Source organism: Meles meles, chromosome 16 (genome assembly GCF_922984935.1).
Source record: "Meles meles chromosome 16, mMelMel3.1 paternal haplotype, whole genome shotgun sequence".
In the NCBI taxonomy this organism is placed as follows: Eukaryota; Metazoa; Chordata; class Mammalia; order Carnivora; family Mustelidae; genus Meles; species Meles meles.
Window position 1 is genome coordinate 33,907,676 of NC_060081.1, and position 11,614 is coordinate 33,919,289.

At 47.6% G+C, this 11,614-nt stretch overlaps 1 protein-coding gene across 3 annotated transcripts in view; it reads right to left on the reverse strand.

Moving 5' to 3' along the window:
• The window catches only part of SYNDIG1 (synapse differentiation inducing 1), a 191,311-nt gene extending 186,390 nt beyond the window's left edge, over positions 1-4,921 (reverse strand). Inside the window, exon 1 of one of the 3 annotated variants that reach the window (XM_045980286.1) lies at positions 4,841-4,921. The gene's annotated coding sequence lies outside the window, so the exon portion shown is untranslated. Of the gene's footprint in view, positions 1-4,019; positions 4,345-4,488; positions 4,585-4,840 lie in introns of those variants that run through there. The other 2 variants (XM_045980284.1, XM_045980285.1) reach the window with 2 other exon arrangements.
• Positions 4,922-11,614: the final 6,693 nt, after the last annotated feature.

Consider the following 11,614-nt stretch of genomic DNA (forward strand, 5'->3'; position numbering starts at 1 on the left):
TATTTCCTGTTCATGTTATGCTTGGTTCTGACCATTACCTCGGATCCCAATGCTTATTTGTTGCTGTTGGTCTTCAGTATTTAATGTAATACAATTTAACAGGTTATTTATCATAAAATGATTTAAGATGACTTGGATTTCTGATCTAAGCAAAGTTTGTAATTTAAATCACCATGTGCTTTGGTGCTTTGTGGCTTGCTGATAATCTCTTGTTAAGATGTTTTCTCCTAGAGAACATGTATCATGCAATTTTTATAATGTGATATGAGTCAAAATTGATTTGTGCTAAGGATATATTTCTGCTCACATGTTTTTTCCTGTATATTCCCTGGAAACCTCACCTGACATGAATGTCTGCACCACTCAGGCATGTTCCTACATGAGAACACATGCCCAGAGGAATGAGTGCACACTGTCATCACTGACACTTGCTGAAGAACCAAGGGCAGAGCAGGGTCTTTTCTGAGCTCTCAGAGGGCCATGGGGATGCAACTACCCCAGAAGAGACTTGCAGTTAAGGCACTAAAATGTTCTCAATACCAAGTCTTCCCTGTTTAAAAAACTGTGCCAACCATAACCATTTTATTTTCATAATCCTGGAAAGAACAGAGATGAAAAGAAACAGAAGCTCGGAAAAGCTAAGTGAGCAGTCTAAGATCAACAAAAAGCAAGTGGCAGAACCCAACGTTTGAAACCTGTCTCCTCACAGGCTCTCCATAGAGGCAGTGGGGTGGGCAGCCACAGACTGGGGAAAATCCCAAAGTGTATCCCCCTCTCCCTCCCCCTGCACACTCAGCTGAAATCCAGTACACTGGTTGGCAAATAAAACCACCATGGAGGCACTGATTGTAGCCCAGTGTCTGAAAGAGTTACCTACCCCTTCTAAAGACACATTTATGAACTCAGGAAACCTGGAAATGTCTACGCATCTTGCAAGGAGAATGTTGAAAAATCACATTTGTTACAGCATCTTGCTACTGCCTTCATTATTTCAATTCTGGTGACATTGGCAGGAACCCGGTCAGCCTATCTTTAATGTTTGGAATTTTTAATGTATGCATATCTTCAATGTGCTGCTCTTTTGACATGTTGGTGCCACATCTCCAGCGTAGTGATGCAGGGTCAAAAGCTCTGGCTCCATATCACCTCACATCAGCCTGTTTCAGCAAAATAACCTCAGGACTTCCCAATGAATGAACAGGTTGTTTTGCTACTGATTTAACCTCACTGCTTTGCTGATGCTGACAAATGAACACTCCACCCTTCAATCCTTGCCACCTCCACCCACTCACTCAAAGAATCTTACTGGTAAGATGAAGTCTGCTCAAGCTACAGGTCACAGTATTGCAATTAGTCTGTGTTGGTCATGAGACTCTCCAATGTGCACGGGGGTGGGGGCTGCAAAGGCCAAAATGAGGGGCTCAAGGCCATGCTGGTGTCATGGAAAGACAAGATTTTACTTAAAACTGCTCACTTACAGGATGGTTATTCATATTGCAAAAGGTTAACTAAGGATGCCTTTAAATATTGCACTTTATAAAGGTATTCAAAAGTCTGCCTGAATCCTCCAAGAACATTGACAATTTTTAGGAGCAGCTTTTATATAAAAGAAGGCACAGAGGTGGCAGGGTGGGAGGGAGACATGTAAGAATGTGGGGGGTGGGGGGATCACCCTCCCATTGTCTATGGAGGCCTCACCATGCTATTCCTCTCCAGCCAACAGAAACAACATTTGGACTCACATCTTTGCAAACAGAGTATCTCCTTACAGGGTGCATCAGATGTGACTGGTATGATGACCAAACATTTTCTAATTGAGAGATGAAGTATTCAGTACTGCTCATGAACCCCAGAATAGCACCGACTAGTGTCTTGGATAGAAAACTTACATAAGAAAATACCTTTTTATTCTCTTATAATAGAAATAACTCCCTAGAAAAATACGGGTCAGAGTTAATGAGAAAGATGAGTCAAGTCCAGTGTGTAGCACTTTTAATTTATGTCACGCTAAATGTGGAATAAATTAATTGCTTCCGATTTATGGATTGAGTTTAAAGTTTTTACAAAAAAAAAATCTTGCCTCTCATGGTTCAGCTGGAATCCTATTTATTCCTTGCACATCAACTAGTAGAAGTCAAATCTAATGGTTTCGAATGTCTCTTTTTCTAAGGATCTGGATTTATCTTTCCTTCTTCAATCCCATTGTCACAAGGAACATCAGCAGATTTTCTTCTACTACCCCAAAACAAAAATGGAGGTGCCTTCATTTCTATTTTAACGTCACCTAGGTTCTAATAGAATCATTTAAAGTAGGTTTTGTGGGGTTTTTTGTTTTTTGTTTCTTTTTGTTTTGTTTTGATGATAGGTGAAAATGGAACAAAATGCCATTAGCTGGAGATACACAGGGATACATTTAGAGATGAGGTGGGCTTGGAAAGGGTTTTTAAATCCTTCATCAAACATGGCCTCCAAAACTCTGAGGAGGGGTGATGAAAAAGAGGTCAGGACAAAGGGTCAGTGAATGTGGTGCTGGATGAAGGGTACACTGGGGGTTCAGTGCATTATTCTTTCAACTTTGGTGTACCGCTGAGACTTTCTTTTATAAAACAAAACAAAACAAACAAACTTTAAACACAGATTTTCCCATACCCCCCCTTTATTTAACAAGACCCTCTTGGCTATGGAGATTCCATTTTCACGCAGTAGATGGGGCAGAGTGGGAGAGAGCACCAGACCAGCTACAAACCAACATTTGCTTCTTGTAAAGGAACCAAGGATGTTGGAGAGAGGGAGGGAAGGAAGGAGGTGGAGGGCTCTTTCTCACATCCTCTCACAGGCTTGGCACCTGTGGTCTGATTTCCAAAAAGACACTCCACACAACAACCAGGCACACAGTATGCAATAATTCATCCGAAAATTTGGCTCCCATTACTTCCTGTCCTAGCCAGAAGGGACATCTGACTGCCGCGGGGCCGCCTTGGAGGCTCATCTTCAGTTCTGTGAGGATTTTGGAGCCGGACCCCTCTAGGAGTACCACATCCTGCACCAACGCAGACTGTCCTGGCAATCACACCTCAGCAAGGAAAAGTTGGCTTGCTCTGGGGTTTGTTACCAGGCTGCTCACCCCACAGGCTGCCGGTCTGCGCAGCACGCCTCTCCCTTTGGGCTCTGACTAAACACGCTGGTCAGTAGGAGGGAGACGGACAGATACACAGACACGCGCGCACGCACCACCGCCTGAGCCCAATTCTAACTAGAAAACGGAGCCACCGACCCACCCTCTATCCCTCAAATCAGCTAAGCCCTCAGCTGGTGTCTGCTGTACTGAGAACCGGGACAGGGCCAGGGAAGGCGCAGACAGGAGTCCGGGCTACTAGCCCGGGGCGCCCGCGCATCTGACGCCGCAGAAGGACTGCACTCACCTGAAGTCTGGGTGCCAGAAGCCCAAGCCTCTGCATGCAAGCCCCCCCCCCCCCCACTACGGAAATGAAGGCAACCAGATGAAGCTTTCCTCTGGTCTTTCAGAAAAGCCAAGAGACCCCACTGGCATCCTCCCCAAAGCAAGACTGGAAGCGCCCACTCTATTGGGAGTCTTGCAGAAAACGCACACGCTATCAAAGCCCCTTCCCTTAGAAAAGTGCCTAACTCTGCCGGTAATCAATTCCTCTCTGTCCGCAGAGCGGAGTGCACACGCAGAAAGAGGCAGAAATCATGCCGAAGGAAATCGAGACTAGAACTTGATCCCTAAAAGCGTGTCCACTCGGTCCCCTCTCTGACCAGGGGCTGGGAGCTCCCAGGGCTGTGGGCTGTCCTGGCTGCCAAGGACCAGACAGCTCTCGGAAGCAGGGGGCTCCAGGAGTCCCCGCCTTCGTCCTGGTTCGAGGCTGGGAGTCCCCATCCCAGCGCGCTCGCGCCCTCGCCTTCCTTTTTCCCTTTGCTTGGCGAAGACAATCCAAGCCGGTTTCCCTTCCCGGTCCCATTTGGACCTCGGTCCCCAGCTCCGCGGCTGCCCCGCTCACCAGCCCCAGCCGGTCTCCTTTGGGTCGCTTCAGGGGGTCGCCCGAAACCGCAGTCAATGCCTGCCGCGCGCCGTCAGGGCCTTGGGCAGTCCGCTCCTCTGCGCTCCCAGGTCTGGGTCTTACTAGCTCCCAGCGACTTTGCACAACAGCCCCTCCGTGTCGCTGGGGCGCTTGGGGTGGCGAGGCGCCAAGCTGCAGCCGGGGCTGACGGCACCCGGCCCCTTCCTCCGCATCTTCCTCGCCCGCTCTGCTCTCCCCTCGCTCTTGGCGACCCCGCGCCTCCCAGGTCCCGCCGCCGCGACCACCGGGACTCACCGCGGGCAACGCGCCGCCACTGGGTCTGCGCGCTCCCAGGCGGAGCCAGGGCGCCCTCCCGCGCGAGGGCCGCCTCCTGCTCCCGCCCGCGGCCCCCGCCCAGCTCCTGCGGGCCCCTCTGCCTGCTCGCGCTGCCGGGGCGGTCGGGACTTACCTCCCGGACAAGGTGACCCGGCCGGTGCGCCCAGGCGGCCGCCCGCGCGTCTCCGGAGCCGGCGAGCGTGCGGGGCGCCGAGCGGTGCGGCGCCCGCCTCTGCTCCCCAGCTCCCCAGTCTCTCCTCCTCTGCCCTCCCCCCTCCCCGCCTCCCCTCCGCGCCGCTCCCCGCCCTGCGCTAGCCTCCCGCGCCCCCAGCTGCCCCGCGCGTGCTGGAGCGCCGGGCTAGGGGCAGCGGAAGCAGCCCAGGGCGGCCAGGAGCTCGCGCGTGGCGGCACAACCGGGCGGAGCCCGGCCCTCCAGCCCCTGGGAAAGGAAAGGGTGCGGGGAGACGCCCCCGGCGCGCGCCTACCCCGCGGGTTGGGCGAGGGGCGTCCCGGGACACGCCACTGGGCTCGCCAAGCCTGGCGACACGCGTGCTGAAGGTGGTGGCCAACAGGCTCTGGGGGAGGATGGCAGCGAGGAAAAGGGAACGGCCCCGTGGAAGGCGGTCGCCAACTTTGCACCAAGCTGACCTGACCGAGCCCCCGGGGGTGATCAAGTCTGGCGGGTGGCCCGGGTCCGGTGTCTGAGAATGTGCAAGCGACAGAGACTGGGGGAGGGGGTCAGCCGCTGGGCACTCAGAGGACAGGGATTTGCAGCTTGGCTCTGAGAAGTGACGGTTCCTCTTGGTCCTAAAGGCCTCCCCAAAGCTCCTGTGTGGTTTTGAGGTTCAAAAGGACCCACCTTCAGGGTCTGGCATCTGTTCAAGCCCTGAGCAGCCAGCTATCCAGGCGAAACAGGTGCTGGCCCAGATTCTGAGACACCTTGCTCGGGCCCCAAACCAGTCTGTTTTCTTCCAATGTTTGCACTTTGGCAGTTGGAATTAAAAGAAAACCAAGGCTGTGGGGGTGGGCAGGCTGGGGGGCATAATCCTGGTGAGAAAAGTGGGTGTAGGGTAGCAGAGCCGAGTGAGGGCCACCTCCCAAGATACCCTGCATTTGAAGTGTTGGGGGAAGGGGAGAATGGAGTCTTTAGTTTGAATTCTATAGAGAAAGAACCTGAATGAAACATCTATCAGAAAGGGGGTCACAGGTTATTTAGGAAAACATTCTGTTGAGCCCATTTCTACGTCAGGCACAGACCTGCCTCAGGCACAGTCTTTCTAACTGAGGCCCTCCTGGACAAAGCTGGTTACACCCTCTGAAACCCTCCCTAGCACAGAGCCCTCCCACCTGCAAACCAACCCTTTGCCCCTGAGAAGGCACTGCTTCACCTGGCAGGCTGCCTCTAGTAGTTTCCAAAGGGCAGGAGTTGAAGGTGGTACAAGAACCACAGGTGCCTCCTTGTGCCCCCTTTGTGGGGGGCTTGTCACCCGTGGAATATCAGCAGCCTAAAGAGAATGCTGAAGTCCGAGTGCGACTGTAAAAGGCATTTGGGTGGAGGAACAGGTCATCAGAATCAGCACCATCTGTGGTTTGCCTTCACCCACCTGAACTGCATCCCATCTCTATCTCTTCAGCCTGGCGAAGGCAACTGCAGGTTCTTCCTCTAGATACACAGAGCTATAAAGTCATGATTTGGTACATCTCTTCCGTCTAGGAGAACTTCTCAAATGGGAAGAACCTGCTTTCCCCACCTTACATTAGTAAAGTTGCTCCTTGTTCCTAGAGTCCTTTCCAGAACAAAAAAATTCTCTCTTCTGAACCACTGGGTTGAGAAGACGTAGTTAGACTCATTTGATGTGCAGAATCATTCCCATTTATCAGATAAAGAAGCTGAAGTCTTTCTTTGCAAAAGTTAACTAAGATTTTTATAGCTACCCAATATACAAAAGTAGGCGGAACTCAGGTTCCTGCCTTTCGGCTGGCACACTTTTTCTTATCTGGGCTTTGGGTTGGATTTTGGAGGGCAGTGATGTTTTGCTAAGAGAACACTTTGACTCTAGGTATTGTTTGAATTTTGAATTAGGTTTTTCCTAATAGAGTAGGCAGGCACCTTCTTTTTTGCTGTATGAGAGGTGATCACTGGTTACCACTGGTTGCCTGTGGAGTGTACCCTCCAGAAGTGAGGACTGTAGAAGTTACGGGAAGAAAACACTTTTTGACTGAGTTTTGTGGACTGTCTTTATGTCCTAGGTACTTTGAAATTTTTCAGGGTGATACGTTGGAACTGTATACGCTGGTTCATCTGGATGATATGTTGAGAAAGGATGTATTGGTGGGGGATGGCGGTGGGATTGCATTTCCTTATATTTTCTAAGAGTTGGTTTTCATAACATGCCTCATTCAGTTTCACACCTAAATATTCACATTTTCTTTTGTTGTAGAATGCATATGTAACTTCTCTCTGACAGTTATATGGGTAGATTCTCTTAAGGCACTGTGTGCTATATTTGTAAAGCCGACCCTTTGCAGATACAGAAGAAATACTCAGTGATTGATAGTTATTGAAAAGACCACATTGGATTGTGAGGTCAAAAAACAGATGTCTCTGACAAAAAAAAAAAAAAAAAGAGGGTAATTTGAAAGAAATGAAACAGTTCACAATGTGGTGTGAACTCTCCTCTTCCTCCTCCTCCTCCTCCTCCTCCTCCTCTCTTTCCTATTGATTTCTCCCATGTCACTCACATAGCTTCAAGATCCCCGGATATATATTGTCTTTTTTTTTTTTTTTTTTTTTTTTTACACAATCTCACCGCCATGTACCCCTTTTAGTGTTTCTACAATCCTAATGGACCTTACACTTCACTGCAAAATAAACTTACCAGGACCAGAAATCTAAAACTTGAAGAGAAGAATGTCACTGCTCCCAGCAAATGTGGCAACTCAGGAAGGGATCCAGGGTTCCTAGAGCCTGAAATGATAGCAAGGGCAGTTTGTCTTAAGTGTGGTTCCCTGTTTGTTGATGGGAGTGCTATCATAACTATTACACATTATTATAACATTGAAATGAAAAAGTAAATGAGGGGTTGCTGCATGTTGGGCAGTGGGACACAGTAGACACTGGGTAACCTTCTCAACAATGCTTATCTCTTAGGGGAGATTATAGAACTATTCAGAGCTAGGAGAGGCCCTGAGGACCAATTCATGTGTTGTGGAGAACTGTCACTAAAGCAACAAGCCAGCTGTCAAGGTTCTCAGCAACTTTCAGGAGAGGCTGTTACCTGCCCAGAAGTAGGTGGACTTGATGAGAAGAAATACAGAGTTTCTTCAAATAAGAAATATTGAGTTTTTCAAGTAAGAAATATTCTTTTAAATGTCTTGAACTGAAAGGCTTTAGCCCAGGGGCTGTGGTTCTGTGCAGTGTCTGGAGGTCGACAGTGCTCATTCAGAAACCATCTTTAGATCAAATGTATAAAATCCTCTGCTCCAAATGTTGACGGTAGTATTGAAGATGATGAATGGTATATGCAGTTTTAAGGCAACCCAATTAAAATAATACAGTGTTTGCTTTTCTCTACCCCAAATTTATTACTAAATTAATTATCTTAAGTTGATGACATTCAGGAATTGAAAAGCTGCAATGTCTTATGACAGTAGAATCCTTTTTATTTAGAAAGACAGGTGAGTATTCAGATGTTCAATGTTGAGATGATAGGCAAGTTTCTAAGAAAAAACATGCATTGTATCAGAAATACAGGGAGAAAAAGCCAAAACTGAGGGAAGTTTCTGAGGCCATGTTGACATGAGAACTTTGTCCATGAAAAAAGATGCAATAGAATGTCATAACGTTGGAGTGGAAGAATTCTTGGTGACCACCTAGGCCCAGCCTCTGATTCTCCCCATAAGGAGACAATTCCAGAAGGGCTGTGTGGAGGGACAGTAAAGTCAATTCTGGGTTCCTGACTTCCAGATTAGTGGTCCTGCCTCTGTATCATTACATTACTTTGGAAAGAATCAATGAAGAGAGAAAGTTAACAAGTTATAAGCAACTTCAATAGTGCCAGAGTATCCCTTATCTATTACTACCTAACAAGCTTCCCCCAAACTCAGTGCCTTAAAATGATAATCCCTTATTTGCTCAAATTCTGAGGGTTGGCAAAAAGGGCTAAACCCACTGGAATGGATTGCCTCTGTTTCACGTGATGTTGCTAGGCTCACTCAGACATCTGTGGTCAGCTGGCAGTCAAAGCCTTACTCACCTGTCTGGGGGTTGGTTGGTTGTGGACTTAGTGATGAGCTGACAGGGCCATAAGTCTGCCATCTAGAAGACTGGTCCAGCATTCCTTACAAAACTGTGACAGCAGGCTGCCCAGTGGCAATGGCTTCAATGCACAGATTTCAAGCTGACTTCACATTAACTAAGGTCTTGTTGACCAAAGCAGGTCAGGGTGCCCAGCTTCAACTCAGGAGATGGGGGAAATAGCTTTCTCTTTTTGATGGATGGTGCCATAAAGTTACATGGTAAATGGGTATGTATGTGATAAAATGTGGGAGGAATTGGGGGTCATTTTGCTATTGACTGCATCTAGAAATGAAATAGGTTCTTTATACACATAACATCATTGGATTCTGATCTGAACTCAGTGGGGCTGGTAGAAGTGATCCCCAACGCTGAAGAGGCTGAAGGTTGGGAACTGAACAGCTCACCTGTCATCGTATAGCTAGTGAGAGGAGGAGTGAGGTGCAGATCCTGCCTGTCTCCTATTTCCCTATTAGCTCACATTAACAGAGGGAGTCCGTTCAGAGTTGGCAGAAGGCTTACCATTGAAGTTAGGAACTCAGATATTTACCTGGACTCCAAGAAAACATCTGTCACTTCCTATCACTCTTTGTCTTCACTTACAGAACCTGGATTTCTGCCTATATAAAATGAGTATAATAATATCTGCTACCTGGCATTGTATGAGGCTTGAATGTGTTCAATGCACTCAGCCTGCTTTCCTGACCAGAGTGGGCTGGTTATTGTTCTTAAAGACAGTTCGCAAGACAAGGTTACAAGGTACTTTTTCCAGGTAGTTGAGAGGAATGGTAAATTCTGGATTTGGGGCACAAAACTGGTGCTGGTGCTTGGAAGGACCCCAGAATGCTGCATAAGAGTGGTGATTAATGTTATCTCTCTCATTTAAGTGCTTGTTTTGAGGGGGCAGAGGCTGGGTGTGGCCAACACCATTGTGTCCCTTCAGCTCCCCCTAGATCCCTTGGGCTGATTCCATCTGCCCACTCTCCAGCTTCTGTAGAACTTGCTGCTTATGACTCATACCTACATAATTCTTAGACATTATGAAAATTCCTGGGACAGCCTTAATTTCTCTTGTAAGAGCATGAAAACATGAGTTTTCTGCTCCACCCTGCCCCAGGCCTTTAAAGCCAGAGACTGAGAGACATACGAGCAAGTCTCATATGACACATAAGACCACAGGATATACCATGGTACAGTGGACATTTCCCCACCTCCTCAGCTTCTCAAAATATCAGTTTCTCCATCTGCAGCATTGGTATAGCAATATTTGACATGGACTGTTAGTCTGGGACATTTATAGGAGTAGAGATGGCAAGGAAGATTTGTGGTTGTTAGGGGTTGGGTGAGATGTGCTGGTAAGTTTTGCTCCAGAGTTCTCCCTTATTCCCTCAAGACCCACTGAAACCAAATAGCAGGTTTTGCTACCTATTCTCTTGATGTCCTGATGCTCATCCTCTGTTGGTAGGCTTTTGCTCAGTGGAGCTCATGATTGTGCATACTTGATTAGAAAAGCCGTCACACCTCAATAAACAGAGGCTTCAATATTCAGAATGATAGTTTGGCCTGGGTCTCCTTTTCTGAGACCAGAGCCTGAAGGCGCAGTCAGGCTTTTATTGGGGGAACTAATCCCAGGGACAGGACATGAAAGACCACCTGCATGGTCCATGGTGAGGCAGGTGGAGCCAGTCCAAGGAGAAACTCCTGAGGCGGTCACAATGTGTGACAACCAGCTCTCCATCCCCTGAGAACACTTGAAGAATGAAGAGTGTTTCTCAGAATCACCCAGGGGAAGGATGAAGAGGATATTCATGTCTGGGAGTCATCATCCTCCACTGGACCAGGAGGGACTGGCACCCCACATTTCTGGGCAGTGTCTGAATGTGTGTCAAACAAGCTTCCTCTGGTACAAGAGAGTCATCTAAGTAGATCCTGGAAAATTTTGCTGCATAATTTACTGTGCGAAATTCCTGTATCCTTCGTGTCTACTTTAAGGATCCGCCTTTCACTTCAAGATGTTAGATGTCAAATTGCTCTTTCTTTGAATGTGGCCCTGTGTTAAGACTCAGCTACAGGCTGCTCATTTTTGTGGGTTACATCAGATAAACACAGAAGTAGGTTTGGCTATGCTATCCAGTTGAGGTAGATCCCATACCTCTCCCAGCAAATTGGCCATATACACCATGCAGCCAGAGATCAGTCAGTAAAGAGAGGTCAAGTTCAAGTGCCCCCTCTATGCTCAATGCAAAAATTGTGGCTCCTTCCCACTATTATCTGCTTGTCTCCCAGCCTGAATTTATTCCCTCTCCTGACTTCCACAATTCACTTCTTCTTCCTAGACTGTCACACATTGTCTTGGCATTTCTGGAGATGTCAGGTCATAACACAGCCTGTTCACACCAGAGCCTCCGGCCCCTGCTCCCTGTGTCCCCAATGTGGCTGGTCCTCATATCCCCCAATACCACCTCACCCCCGTCCTGCCTTAGCAGATGGCTCCTACTTGAATTTTATCTAGTTACTAATTTCTGTGATCTACCTAATGATCCATGACACAAATCTATTATTACGACAGAGTGCAGTATCAGAATAATCAGTATCTTTGAGAAAATGCAGTTGCCAAACATTGGAAAATATGGCCGTTTCCAGGACTGTTAAAGAGAAGGAAAATTAGCAAAAGCCTAGCTTTACAAAACATTGCTATCAGGATTGACTGTGAGGCAAGAATTTGCAGCATGTGCTCAGAACACTGGCCTCAAAAAATAGATTCAGATGTCCACTTCAATCTCCGTGCTGAAGTGGACAGGGCAGTGTACTTTCTTCAGTGAAATGGAAGGAAAGCATGTTTTCATTGCTGTGAAAAGAACTATATGTACTAGTGTAGCTCTAACATAATGACAGACTAAGAGGCTGGGATCATTGAAAATATTGCTGTTGCAGAATTAAGCACTTAAACATGTCATTAATT